We start from the raw sequence: 14267 nt of genomic DNA on the forward strand, positions 1-14267 counted from the left end.
AGCAGCCACCCTTTGGTTTGCCATGGTGGTTGAAATACAGCTGGCATAGAGGACTGCCGCAGAATGAATGCATCATGACTGCTGCCATTGACCTGCATGATCATATACCAGCTGCACGGTGAGGGCGTGGAATGCCTTTCAGTTCAGGTACATGGCAGAGTTGACATGAGGCACCTGCAAAGCAATATGCGTGCAGTCAATGGCACCATGCACCATGGGGAAGCCTGCAATCCTTGCAATCCCTCGTGCTCGCTCTGCCTGCTTCTCTCTAGCAAGAGCGAATGAAATGAAATTGTCTTTCTTTTCATAGAGAGCCGCAGTGACCTCACTTATGGAGCAGTGCACTGCAAACTACGAGATGTTGCTATTGGGGCAGAAATTCCTCCCCAAACGCGTGAGTACGGAAGGGGTACTCACGCGTCTGGCCGGAGGAAATGCCGGTTTTCAGCATGCACGGCGCATGCGCTGAAAACCGGCATTTCCTCTCCTCTAACCCAAGAGGTGAAGAGGCTAGCGCGTGCGCTGTAGGGGCCAGCGCGTGCATCTTGGATTTCCTCTGTTTTGGGGGATTTGCGCATGTCTAAAGGCCTCCGGTCTTTACGCTTGTAAAAAGCACACGTAAATATTTATTTTTACAGGTAAGTGGTGTTTTAGTGTAATTTAGAATTTTTTTCCCCACAGGTTTATTATTTTAAAGAATCTACAATAAGGTAAGTTTAGTTTTAGACCCTTTATTAAAAATACTTTTTTTTCAAAAAAAAAATTATTGTTCAAATTATTTTTTTAAACTTATTTATACTTAATTTAATGATTGGGGTGTTTTTTAAATTTTTATTTAAAGTTTAAATAGTGTTTTGGGCCCCCGTAGTTTTCATGAGTTTGACAGTTCTTACTCTCAAACTCATGAATGAACCTTCCCCTCCCCTGATTGGTTGTACAGTGCTCACCTGATCCCAGCCGGCACATCGCACTAACTACGCCGCTGGATCAGGTAAGCACTGCGCGCTGACATCTGAACCGGGCCTGTGACAGGAAATGCAAGCAGGCCCGGGCTTCAGATGTCAGCGCGCAGGGTGAGTGCAGATTGGGGGTTTGCACGCGTGGCAAGCCCCCGACACCAAGTTCTGGGCCAATATCTCCAGCAGCAGCCTGGAAGGAGCCAGATGCATAAAAGTTCATAGCCACAGGCACCTTCACAGACACTGGAAATGCAATCCTTGCCCTGCTGTAAGGTTGGAGTTGTGGCTGCAGCAATTGGCAGATTTCAGTGACAACCTCCTTTGTGAAGCACAGACATCTCGAGTATTAGTCATTGCTGAAGTTCAGGTAGGAGAATTGCTCCCCTGACAAATTGGGTGTGTATGGCCTTCTGACGATAGCCCTTCTCCTCCTCCCTCTTCTAGCAGCTTGTCCTACTCTGCGTGGCCTCTCTTCATTCTCCCAGTCATGCTCTATTCCAAGAGGAAGGCCCACTAGTGCACCCATGTCTGGGAGCAATTGGTTTATGCAGAAGCCTTGAAGTCAGCAAGAAGTACTTCAGCACCTGCCATACCACTTCCTGTAGACTTTTGAAACTTGAAACAACTGTGGAAAGCACCAAAAACATGTAGAATTGTAGCAACCGCCAGAAGAAATAAACCAGCAGCATGTAAGTAGTTGATGATCCCTTTAAATAGCACTGGTTGGAGGGGGGTCCTTCATGCTGCGTAACGTCGTGTTCAGCTGTGCAAGGTTAAGAGAGGGCATAGGCTGGAGCGTGGAGTTCCAAAATGGCAGCACTGGCATCAAATCAGCATTGCACCCTGATTGATCTGCCTGTTCTGCATGCTTCCAGCGGACGTTAGGTGTGCGCACACTAACCCCTTTACCAATATGGCGTCCGGTGCACTTCACGTCAGAAGTATGCATGTACACCACAGATGCCATTTTACATAGAAACATAGAAGATAGGAGCAGGAGTAGGCCATTTGGCCCTTCGAGCCCGCTCCGCCATTCAATGAGATCATGGCTGATCATCCAAATTCAGTACCCTGTCCCTGCCTTCTCCCCGTATCCCTTGATCCCTTTAGCCTTAAGAAATATATCCAACTCTTTCTTGAATATATTTAATGAACTGGCCTCCACCGCCCTCTGTGGCAGAGAATTCCACAGGTTCACCACTCTCTGGGCGAAGAAATTCCTCTTCATTTCAGTCCTAAATGGCTTACCCTTTATCCTTAGACTATGACCCCTGGTTCTGGACTCCCCGGCCATCAGAAACATCCTTCCTGCATCTAGTCTGTCCAGGCCTGACAGAATTTTATAGGTTTCGATGAGATCCCCTCTCAATCTTCTAAACTCCAGTGAGTATAAGCCCAATCGACACAATCTCTCCTCATACGTCATTCCTGCCATCCCAGGTATCAGCCTGGTGAATCTTCGCTGCACTCCTTCCATGGCAAGAACATCCTTCCTCAGGTAAGGTGACCAAAACTGCACACAATACTCAAGGTGCGGTCTCACCAAGGCCCTGTACAACTGTAGCAAGACATCCTTGTTCCTGTACTCGAACCCTCTTGCTATGAAGGCCAACATACCATTTGCCATCTTAACCACCTGCTGCACCTGCATGCTTACCTTCAGCGACTGGTGCACAAGAACACCCAGGTCTCTCTGCACTTCCCCTTCTCCCAATCTATTGCCATTCAAATAATAATCTGCCTTCCTGTTTTTGCCACCAAAGTGGATAACCTCACATTTATCCACATTATAGTGCATTTGCCATGTTTCTGCCCAATCACCCAACCTGTCCAAATCGTACTGGAGTTTCACGACATCCTCCTCACAGCTTACCCTCCCACCCAGCTTTGTGCCATCTGCAAATTTGGAGATATTACATCCAATTCCCTCATCCAGATCATTAATATATATTGTGAACAGCTTGGGTCCTAGGACCGATCCTTGCGGTACCCCACTAGTCACTGCCTGCCACTCGGAAAACGACCCGTTTATTCCAACTCTTTACTTTCTGTCTGCCAACCAGTTCTCTATCCAAGTCAATACCTTGCCCCCAATCCCATGTGCCTTAATTTTGCACGCTAATCTCTTATGTGGGACCTTATCAAAAACCTTCTGAAAGTCCAAATACACCACATCCACTGGTTCTCCCTTATCTATTTTACCAGTTACATCCTCAAAAAATTCCAGTAGATTAGTCAAGCATGATTTACCTTTTATAAATCCATGTTGGCTTTGTCTGATCCTGTCACTGTTTTCCAAGTGCTCTGCTATTACATCTTTTATAATAGACTCTAGCATTTTCCCCACTACCGATGTCAGGCTTACTGGTCTATAATTCCCCGCTTTTTCTCTACCACCTTTTTTGAATAGTGGGGTAACATTAGCTACCCTCCAATCCATGGGTACTGTTCCAGAGTCTATCGAGTTCTGGAAGATGACCAGCAATGCATCTACTATTTCTAGGGTCACTTCCTTAAGTACCCTGGGATGTAGATTATCAGGCCCTGGGGATTTATCGGCCTTCAGTCCCATCAATTTTCCTAACACCATTTCCCTACAAATACTGATTTCTTTCAGTTCCACCCTTTCATCAGACCCTATGTTCCCCGGCATCTCTGGGAGGTTATTTGTGTCCTCCTTTTTGAAGACAGAACCAAAGTATGAATTTAGTTGGTCTGCCATTTCTTTGTTTCCCATTATAAATTCCCCTGATTCTGACTGCAAGGGACCTACGCTTGACTTCACCAATCTTTTTCTCTTCACATATCTATAAAAGCTTTTACAGTCAGTTTTTATGTTCCCTGCAAGCTTTCTCATATTCTATTTTCCCTTTCTTAATTAATCCCTTTGTCCTCCTTTGTTGAATCCTAAACTGCTCCCAATCCTCAGGATTATTGCTTTTTCTGGCCAATTTATATGTCCTCTCCTTGGATCTTATGCTATCCCTAATTTCCCTTGTTAGCCACGGTTGAGTCACCTTTTTTGTTTTATTTTTATGCCAAACTGGGATGAACAAATTCTGTAGCTCATCCATTCGGTCTTTGAATGTTTGCCATTGCCTATCCACCGTCAACCCTTTGAGTGCCATTCCCCAATCAATCCTACCCAACTCGCTCCTCAGACCATCGTAGTTTCCTTTATTTAAATTGAGGACCCTAGTCTCTGAGTCAACTACTTCATTCTCCATCTTAATGAAGAATTCGATCATATTATGATTGCTCCGACCCAAGGGGCCTTGTACAACAAGATTGCTAATTAATCCTTTCTCGTTACACAATACCCAGTCTAAGATGGCCTGATCTCTGGTTGGTTCCTCGACATATTGGTCCAGGAAACCATCCCGTAAACACTCCAGGAATTCCTCCTCCACAGTATTGTTACTAATTTGGTTAGCCCAATCTATATGTAGATTAAAGTCACCCATGATGACTGCTGTGCCCTTATTGCATGCTTCTTTAATTTCCCTTTTAATGCCATCCCCAACCTCCACCTTACTGTTGGGGGGTCTATATACCACTCCCACTAATGTTTTTTTCCCCTTAGTATTTCTCAATTCTACCCATACAGATTCCACATCATCAGAGCTAATGTCCTTCATTACAATTGTATTAATCCCTTCTTTAACCAGTAATGCTACCCCACCTCCCTTTCCTTTTTGCCTATCTTTCCTGAATATCGAATACCCCTGGATGTTGAGTTCCCAGTCTTGACCATCCTTGAGCCACGTTTCCGTAATCCCAACCAAATCATATTCGTTTACCTCTATTTGCGCAGCCAATTCACCCACCTTATTACAAATGCTCCTTGCATTAAGACACAAAGCCTTCAGGCTTGTTTTTTTAATGCTCTTAGACCTATTAGAATTATTATTTACTGTGGCCACGTTTGATTTAAACCGTTGATTTCTCTGACTGCCACTTTTGTTTTTCTCCTTCCTATCTTTTGCTTTTATCCCTGTTTCCCTTTCCTCTGTCTCCCTGCTCAGGTTCCCAACCCCCTGCCATTTTAGTTTAAATCCCCCTGAACAGTGCTAGCAAACCTCCCCGCAAGGATATTTGTCCCGTTCTGGTTCAGGTGCAACCCGTCCAACTTGTACAAGTCCCACCTTCCCCAGAAGCAGGCCCAGTGATCCAGGAAACTAAAGCCCTCCCTCCTGCACCAACTCTTTAGCCACGCATTCATCTGCTCTATCCTCCTATTCCTATACTCACTAGCACGTGGCACCGGGAGTAATCCAGAGATTACAACCTTTGAGGTCCTGCTCTTTAATCTGCTACCTAGCTCCCTAAATTCTTGCTGCAAGACCACATCCCTCTTCCTACCCATGTCATTGGTCCCAATGTGAACCACGACCTCTGACTTACCAGTTACATCCTCAAAAAATTCCAGTAGATTAGTCAAGCATGATTTACCTTTTATAAATCCATGTTGACTTTGTCTGATCCTGTCACTGTTTTCCAAGTGCTCTGCTATTACATCTTTTATAATAGACTCTAGCATTTTCCCCACTACCGATGTCAGGCTTACTGGTCTATAATTCCCCGCTTTTTCTCTACCACCTTTTTTGAATAGTGGGGTAACATTAGCTACCCTCCAATCCATGGGTACTGTTCCAGAGTCTATCGAGTTCTGGAAGATGACCAGCAATGCATCTACTATTTCTAGGGTCACTTCCTTAAGTACCCTGGGATGTAGATTATCAGGCCCTGGGGATTTATCGGCCTTCAGTCCCATCAATTTTCCTAACACCATTTCCCTACAAATACTGATTTCTTTCAGTTCCACCCTTTCATCAGACCCTATGTTCCCCGGCATCTCTGGGAGGTTATTTGTGTCCTCCTTTTTGAAGACAGAACCAAAGTATGAATTTAGTTGGTCTGCCATTTCTTTGTTTCCCATTATAAATTCCCCTGATTCTGACTGCAAGGGACCTACGCTTGACTTCACCAATCTTTTTCTCTTCACATATCTATAAAAGCTTTTACAGTCAGTTTTTATGTTCCCTGCAAGCTTTCTCATATTCTATTTTCCCTTTCTTAATTAATCCCTTTGTCCTCCTTTGTTGAATCCTAAACTGCTCCCAATCCTCAGGATTATTGCTTTTTCTGGCCAATTTATATGTCCTCTCCTTGGATCTTATGCTATCCCTAATTTCCCTTGTTAGCCACGGTTGAGTCACCTTTTTTGTTTTATTTTTATGCCAAACTGGGATGAACAAATTCTGTAGCTCATCCATTCGGTCTTTGAATGTTTGCCATTGCCTATCCACCGTCAACCCTTTGAGTGCCATTCCCCAATCAATCCTACCCAACTCGCTCCTCAGACCATCGTAGTTTCCTTTATTTAAATTGAGGACCCTAGTCTCTGAGTCAACTACTTCATTCTCCATCTTAATGAAGAATTCGATCATATTATGATTGCTCCGACCCAAGGGGCCTTGTACAACAAGATTGCTAATTAATCCTTTCTCGTTACACAATACCCAGTCTAAGATGGCCTGATCTCTGGTTGGTTCGTCGACATATTGGTCCAGGAAACCATCCCGTAAACACTCCAGGAATTCCTACTCCACAGTATTGTTACTAATTTGGTTAGCCCAATCTATATGTAGATTAAAGTCACCCATGATGACTGCTGTGCCCTTATTGCATGCTTCTTTAATTTCCCTTTTAATGCCATCCCCAACCTCCACCTTACTGTTGGGGGGTCTATATACCACTCCCACTAATGTTTTTTTCCCCTTAGTATTTCTCAATTCTACCCATACAGATTCCACATCATCAGAGCTAATGTCCTTCATTACAATTGTATTAATCCCTTCTTTAACCAGTAATGCTACCCCACCTCCCTTTCCTTTTTGCCTATCTTTCCTGAATATCGAATACCCCTGGATTTTGAGTTCCCAGTCTTGACCATCCTTGAGCCACGTTTCCGTAATCCCAACCAAATCATATTCGTTTACCTCTATTTGCGCAGCCAATTCGCCCACCTTATTACAAATGCTCCTCGCATTAAGACACAAAGCCTTCAGGCTTGTTTTTTTAATGCTCTTAGACCTATTAGAATTATTATTTACTGTGGCCACGTTTGATTTAAACCGATGATTTCTCTGACTGCCACTTTTGTTTTTCTCCTTCCTATCTTTTGCTTTTATCCCTGTTTCCCTTTCCTCTGTCTCCCTGCTCAGGTTCCCAACCCCCTGCCATTTTAGTTTAAATCCCCCTGAACAGTGCTAGCAAACCTCCCCGCAAGGATGTTTGTCCCGTTCTGGTTCAGGTGCAACCCGTCCAACTTGTACAAGTCCCACCTTCCCCAGAAGCAGGCCCAGTGATCCAGGAAACTAAAGCCCTCCCTCCTGCACCAACTCTTTAGCCACGCATTCATCTGCTCTATCCTCCTATTCCTATACTCACTAGCACGTGGCACCGGGAGTAATCCAGAGATTACAACCTTTGAGGTCCTGCTCTTTAATCTGCTACCTAGCTCCCTAAATTCTTGCTGCAGGACCTCATCCCTCTTCCTACCCATGTCATTGGTCCCAATGTGAACCACGACCTCTGACTGTTCACCTTCCCCCTTCAGAATTTTGATAGCATGGTGTGGAACTTCAGTTACTTGGAGAGACTAGTGAAGCTGGGGTTGTTCCCCTTAGAGCAGAGAAGGTTGAGGAGAGATTTGATAGCGGTGTTCAAAATCATGAAGAGTTTTGATAGAGTAAATAAGGAAAAACTGTTTCCAGTAGCAGAAGATACAGATTTAAGGCAATTGCCAAAAGAAACAAAGAAACACAGAAGATAGGAGCAGGAGTAGGCCATTCGGCCCCTCGAGCCTGCTCCGCCATTCAATGCGATCATGGCTGATCATCCAAATTCAGTACCCGGTCCCTGCTTTCTCCCCATACCCCTTGATCCCTTTAGCCTTAAGAAATATATCCAACTCCTTCTTGAATATATTTAATGTACTGGCCTCTATTGCCTTCTGTGGTAGAGAATTCCATAGGTTCACCACTCTCTGGGTGAAGAAATTCCTCCTCATTTCTATCCTAAATGGCTTACCCCTTATCCTTAGACTGTGACCCCTGGTTCTGGACTCCCTGACCATCAGGAACATCCTTCCTGCATCTAGTCTGTCCAGTCCTGTCAGAATTTTAGAACCAGAGATGAGATGAGAAATATTTTTTACACAGCGAGTTGTTATGATCTGGAATACACTGCCTGAAAGGGTGGTGAAAGCAGATTCAATAATAACTCTCAAAAGGGAATTGGATAAATAGCTGAAGGGGGAAAATTTGCAGGGTTATGGGGAAAGGACGGGGGAATAGGACTAATTGAATAGCTCTTTCAAAGAGCCAGCAGAGGCATGATGCACCAAATGGCCTCCTTTGTGTTGTATCATTCTATGATTCTATGAACAGTGACTGTCATGAATCAAGGGTGGAGGCAAGAGGTATGTTGGATGTCATCAGTTTGCATCTGAAAGTTGACCCTTTCATTGTGAGGTGCAGTATATAGTTGACCCTTTCATTGTGAGGTGCAGTATATAGTTGACCCTTTCATTGTGAGGTGCAGTATATAGTTGACCCTTTCATTGTGAGGCGCAGTATATAGTTGACCCTTTCATTGTGAGGTGCAGTATATAGTTGACCCTTTCATTGTGAGGCGCAGTATATAGTTGACCCTTTCATTGTGAGGCGCAGTATATAGTTGACCCTTTCATTGTGAGGCGCAGTATATAGTTGACCCTTTCATTGTGAGGCGCAGTATATAGTTGACCCTTTCATTGTGAGCTGCAGTATATAGTTGACCCTTTCATTGTGAGGTGCAGTATATAGTTGACCCTTTCATTGTGAGGTGCAGTATATAGTTGACCCTTTCATTGTGAGGTGCAGTATATAGTTGACCCTTTCATTGTGAGGTGCAGTATATAGTTGACCCTTTCATTGTGAGGTGCAGTATATAGTTGACCCTTTCATTGTGAGGTGCAGTATATAGTTGACCCTTTCATTGTGAGGTGCAGTATATAGTTGACCCTTTCATTGTGAGGAGCAGTATATAGTTGACCCTTTCATTGTGAGGTGCAGTATATAGTTGACCCTTTCATTGTGAGGTGCAGTATATAGTTGACCCTTTCATTGTGAGGTGCAGTATATAGTTGACACTTTCATTGTGAGGCGCAGTATATAGTTGACCCTTTCATTGTGAGGCGCAGTATATAGTTGACCCTTTCATTGTGAGGCGCAGTATATAGTTGACCCTTTCATTGTGAGGCGCAGTATATAGTTGACTCTTTCATTGTGAGGCGCAGTATATAGTTGACCCTTTCATTGTGAGGCGCAGTATATAGTTGACCCTTTCATTGTGAGGCGCAGTACATAGTTGTCCCTTTCATTGTGAGGCGCAGTATATAGTTGACCCTTTCATTGTGAGGCGCAGTATATAGTTGACCCTTTCATTGTGAGGTGCAGTATATAGTTGACCCTTTCATTGTGAGGCGCAGTATATAGTTGACCCTTTCACTGTGAGGTGCAGTATATAGTTGACCCTTTCATTGTGAGGTGCAGTATAATGTTGACCCTTTCATTGTGAGGTGCAGTATATAGTTGGCCCTTTCATTGTGAGGTGCAGTATATAGTTGACCCTTTCATTGTGAGGTGCAGTATATAGTTGAGAAATTGGAGGGAGTTGAGGATGAAGACTAGGACATACCAGAGGAGAACATGCAGGATTTTTTTTTAAGCAGAGGATTGTTAGGAAATGGAATAACAGCCTTTAAATGGAAAGTGGATGAATGCTTGAAAAAGAAACATTTTAAGGATTATGGTGAAAAGGACAGGGGACTGGACCTGAGTGGATGACCCTTTGAGAGACAAAACTAAGAAAGGGATGATAACAGCTTTGAATAGGCACTGGCGGGGAGAGGGAGCGGTTCATGGTGATGGAATACTGGCTCAGTACACAGCTAGTTGTCAATGCAAGTTCTCTCTCAGCCATTTATACTGCCAAATAATTTGCCTGCTGATAGTCCAGTGCAATTTCCCCCGGTCTTCTGTGTTTCCAGGAAGGAAATTAGTGGTTATGTTACTGGACTAGTAATCCAGAGAATCTGAGTTCAAATCCAATCATGGCAGTTTGAGAATTTGAATTCAGTTCAAAATAAATAAAAAGCCATTGTCAGTAAAAGTGACCGTGAATATGTCGGATTATCGTAAAAGAAAACACTGGTTCACTAATGTCCTGTAGGAAAGGGAACCTGCCGTCCTTACCTGGTCTGACCTATATATGACCCCAGTCCCACGCCAACGTGACTCTTAACTGCCTTTTGAAGTGGTCCAGCAAACCAGCCAGTAGTGTCAAATTGCTAGCAGGGCAAGTAGGGATGGGTAACACACTCCGGCCTTGCCAGCGATGACCACAACCCGGGAGTGAATTTTTTAAATCACTAAAAGATCTTGTAATGGCGTCTCCAGCTGCACTCTCCATACCATCTAACGTGTACAGCAATATCCTCTTATTTTATCATACTTACTTATAATGTATTTATTGTGTTTTCTAAGCCATAATGTTTGATCTCTTTTTAACCTAATTTCTATATCCCAAGTTAGCCCTTTGCATCGGCTTAGTCCGTCTTAGGAAAGACAGGTAGTTAAACCCGGCCCATTGACGTTTCTATGGATGTCCTAGAATGCAAGCATGAAAGAAAGAATTTGCATTTATATAGCACCTTTCATGACCTCAGGAGCCAAAGTGCTTTACAACCAATGAAGTACTTTTGAAGTGTAGTCACTGTTGTCATGAAAGACGCGGCAGCCAATTTGCGCACAGCAAGGTCCCACAACAGCAATGAAATAATGATCAGATAATCTGTTTTAGTGATGTTGGTTGAGGGATGAATATTGGCCAGGACACTGGGAAGAACTCCTTTGCTCTTCAAAATCATGCCATGTTATCCTTTACATCTACCTGAGAGGGCAGACGGGGCCTTGGTTTAACATCTCATCTGAAAGATGGCAACTCCGACAATGCAGGACTCCCTCAGTACTGCATTGGAGTGTCAGCCTAGAGTTTGTGCTCAAGCTCATCAGTGCTACTTGTGCAGGAAGAAGGGGCTTGTATGTCTGAAATAACAGGAAATCATTTGACCTCTTTCTGCCCTGTACAATTGCTTTGTGATCTATATTGAAGTCTGGATTAAGGAATAAAAGGCTTTCGCATAAATAGTAGCAGCTATCCTGGGCTGACGCACTGGATTATATCCAGGGTATTTGTAGATTTGGGATAAAAAAAAGCTCACTGATTGTTAGACGGTGCATAATATATTGTATCGTAAAAACTGCACTGAAACCCATTAACAGCTTAAAGTCTTTGATCTGAGTACACAGTTACATCTTTATATCAAAGCCTGGATGTTTGTGGGAAAAATGTGTGCATTTTTGCAGGAAATAAATCAGTGGTAAACAGAGTTTGTCAGTTAACAATAATAAGCAGTTCCAGAGAAAAATTAAATAAGCCCAGGCCTTTAACTATCGGCATCCGTGACCAATATAACTCACCGGATGTAAGAAATAAAGTGGTACTGAGAGTTCCTACAATAATTCACTCTTTATAAAAGGGAACTGCAAGAAGCATACAATTGGGTTTAAATTGTTTGGTGGCTTGCAAATTGTATCCAAAAGTGGGCATATTTTGAGGTTATTTACAGGTACTCTACAATCAACAGGAGCTGGAGAACAACTCAAGGAAGAGAAGTAAAGAAGTTCTTCAGCAAGTAGGGGGAATCTAGATTTTGTAATAATCAATGGGCATTTCCATCTCCCTATGAGCAGATCAAGGACATCGGAGGGCGAAGGGTGTGATTGCAACTAATTTTGGAGAATTTGTAGCCAGGCTTAACAAGAGGAAAGGGGTCGCCATCAGTGGGCGAGGTTTCAGTCAGGTCAGAATGTCAGTGGACTTATCTAAGAGGAGATCATGGATGAGGAGGACCTTATTTGCCCAGCTGTGGACCATTTGAAGGACAATGCACCCCTGCAATATATCACAATTTCAGCTTTCATTGGCAAATGGAAGCAGGGTCCTGTATAATCAAACATATTTTAGGTCTTATATCAGGACCATGATTGGTGGGTCACACACTGTCTGCAGAGCAACTTAATCCTTCCTCTGCTGTTGTACTAAATGGCTGCCCTAAGGGGGAGGTGGGAGGAAGGAGGAAGCTTTTAATCAATGGTGGAAGCAGGTCTTGAGATCAGTGAAGCAGAACAGTTCATGTCAGTTTGCGTGACGTGAAGGTACTATAGAAACCAAGGCATTGTCCCAGCTTTGTGCTTTCATCAAGTCATCTCTCAGCAGTAAAGACTGCTATTGTTCAGCCGCTGTCGGCCTTTTATCAGCTTTTGCTTGCTCGCTCGTGGTTATTACGGTAAATGGACTTGCATGTTATAGTACCTTTCACAACGTCCCAAAGCACATTACAGCCAATGACGTAACCTTTGAAGTGTAGTCACTGCTGTAATGTAGGAAAAACACAGCCAATTTGCACGCAGAATGGTCCCACAATATCAGCAGTGAGATAATGACCAGATAATTTTTTTTGGGTGATGTTGGTTGAGGGATAAATATTGGCCAGGACACCGGGGAGAACGCCCCTGCACTTCTTCAAAATAGTGCCATGGGATCTTTTACATCTACCTAAGAAGGCAGAACGGGGACTCGGTTTAACATCTCATCGGAATGATGGCACCTCTGGCAGTACAGCACTCCTTCGGTACTGCACTGGAGTGTCAGCCTAGATTTTGGGCTCAGGTTTCTGGAGTGGGGTTTGAACCCAAAAACTTCTGACTTGGAGGCGAGAAAGCTACTCACTGAGCCACAGCTGCCACATGATTTAACAAGTGATCAGGTCTGATGTCTTAACTCCAAATCAAACTGGCACTTAGAATGATTCTGTCCAATGGGAATACACATACACACGTAACTAGGGCAAGGAGCCCAGCACTTCAGCACAGAAAAAATTAACAAATCCACTTATTTTGGGAAAAGCTATGAGCACATTTTATGGCCTATTCATTTAACAATTTGTGTTGATATTGCCAACAGATGCATCAATTGTTAAGTGTGGCACTGCCTTCGAGTGTTTGAAGGTGATTTAATATTCACAAAGCTTCATTTTTTTAATGTAATTCTCAGTCATCATTTCTTCTAATGTTGCAAGTTTTTATGTAAACTAAATTTAATGTATATTTTTTCTGGTCTTTTTTAGATTTTTCTCTATGTCAGTTGTCAAGCAAAACAGGTAGGAAACCTGCTCCAAGTCCCTTGCCGATGCCATTCCTTCATTTTGCCACTAAGAGGCACCAATGAGCAGCCTGCGGCATCTTGGCCTCTTAATTTGGATAGTCACAAGATGACTCAATAAACAAAGACCAGGACAGCCGTGTAGCCTTAGCAGTCAAGTCACGTTGGAATACTCAAGTTTCACTGAAAGTCTCGATTGGCCTTTGAAGATAAATTCTATGCGCATATCTCCCGGACATAGACCCTCACCCAGCAGTGGGAACATTAATCAGGAAACAAACATGAAATTGTGCATCGTGCCCAAATTTATCCTTTTAACTTAGTTCTCCTCTGCGGGTGAATTTTGTTATTTCTTATCCAGGCTGCTACCTCGCTCATTTAACCTCCTGAGAGCAAGTTCTGCATAAATACTCCCTGATCCCCCAAAGGTAATCAAGCAAAGCTCCAGAATATTCGTCCATCTTCATTATTCAAGCTCTGAATAAACTATTATAATGTCCCTATAATCTCCATTGGCCATTGCCATCTCAAATGAAGGAGAAAATAAGTGAACCAGTCCCTGCTCACACAGCATACAACAACTTCCATTGATATCGTACCTTTACATTAAACAAACTCCCCAAATTATTTACCTGTTACAATACTGCTTTTCAGAATAAGTGTATGGAAAATAGAATTTTCAGACTGGAGAAAAGATGGGTTTTGAGGAGTTTTTGAAAGGAGACAGAGAGCCAGCGAATTTAGACAGAGAATTTCAGAGAGTGGGGCCTCGGTTGTTCGACCCTCTGCAATTCCTAGCAGTGGTCAGGGAGGAACCTGTGCCTTAATGTGCCCTCCACTAGCAGCTTAACCTGCTGGCTTGTGACAATATGTGAGACTAATGTAAAAAATGAGGATTAAAAAAAAAGCTATGCAATATTTAAACCCACTAATTAAATCCCCTGCCCACTATTTTAACGAAGGCCCTAACCTGTT

Source organism: Somniosus microcephalus, chromosome 5 (assembly GCF_052327205.1).
Source record: "Somniosus microcephalus isolate GS21.2 chromosome 5, FLI_Smic_1.0, whole genome shotgun sequence".
Lineage (NCBI taxonomy): Eukaryota > Metazoa > Chordata > Chondrichthyes > Squaliformes > Somniosidae > Somniosus > Somniosus microcephalus.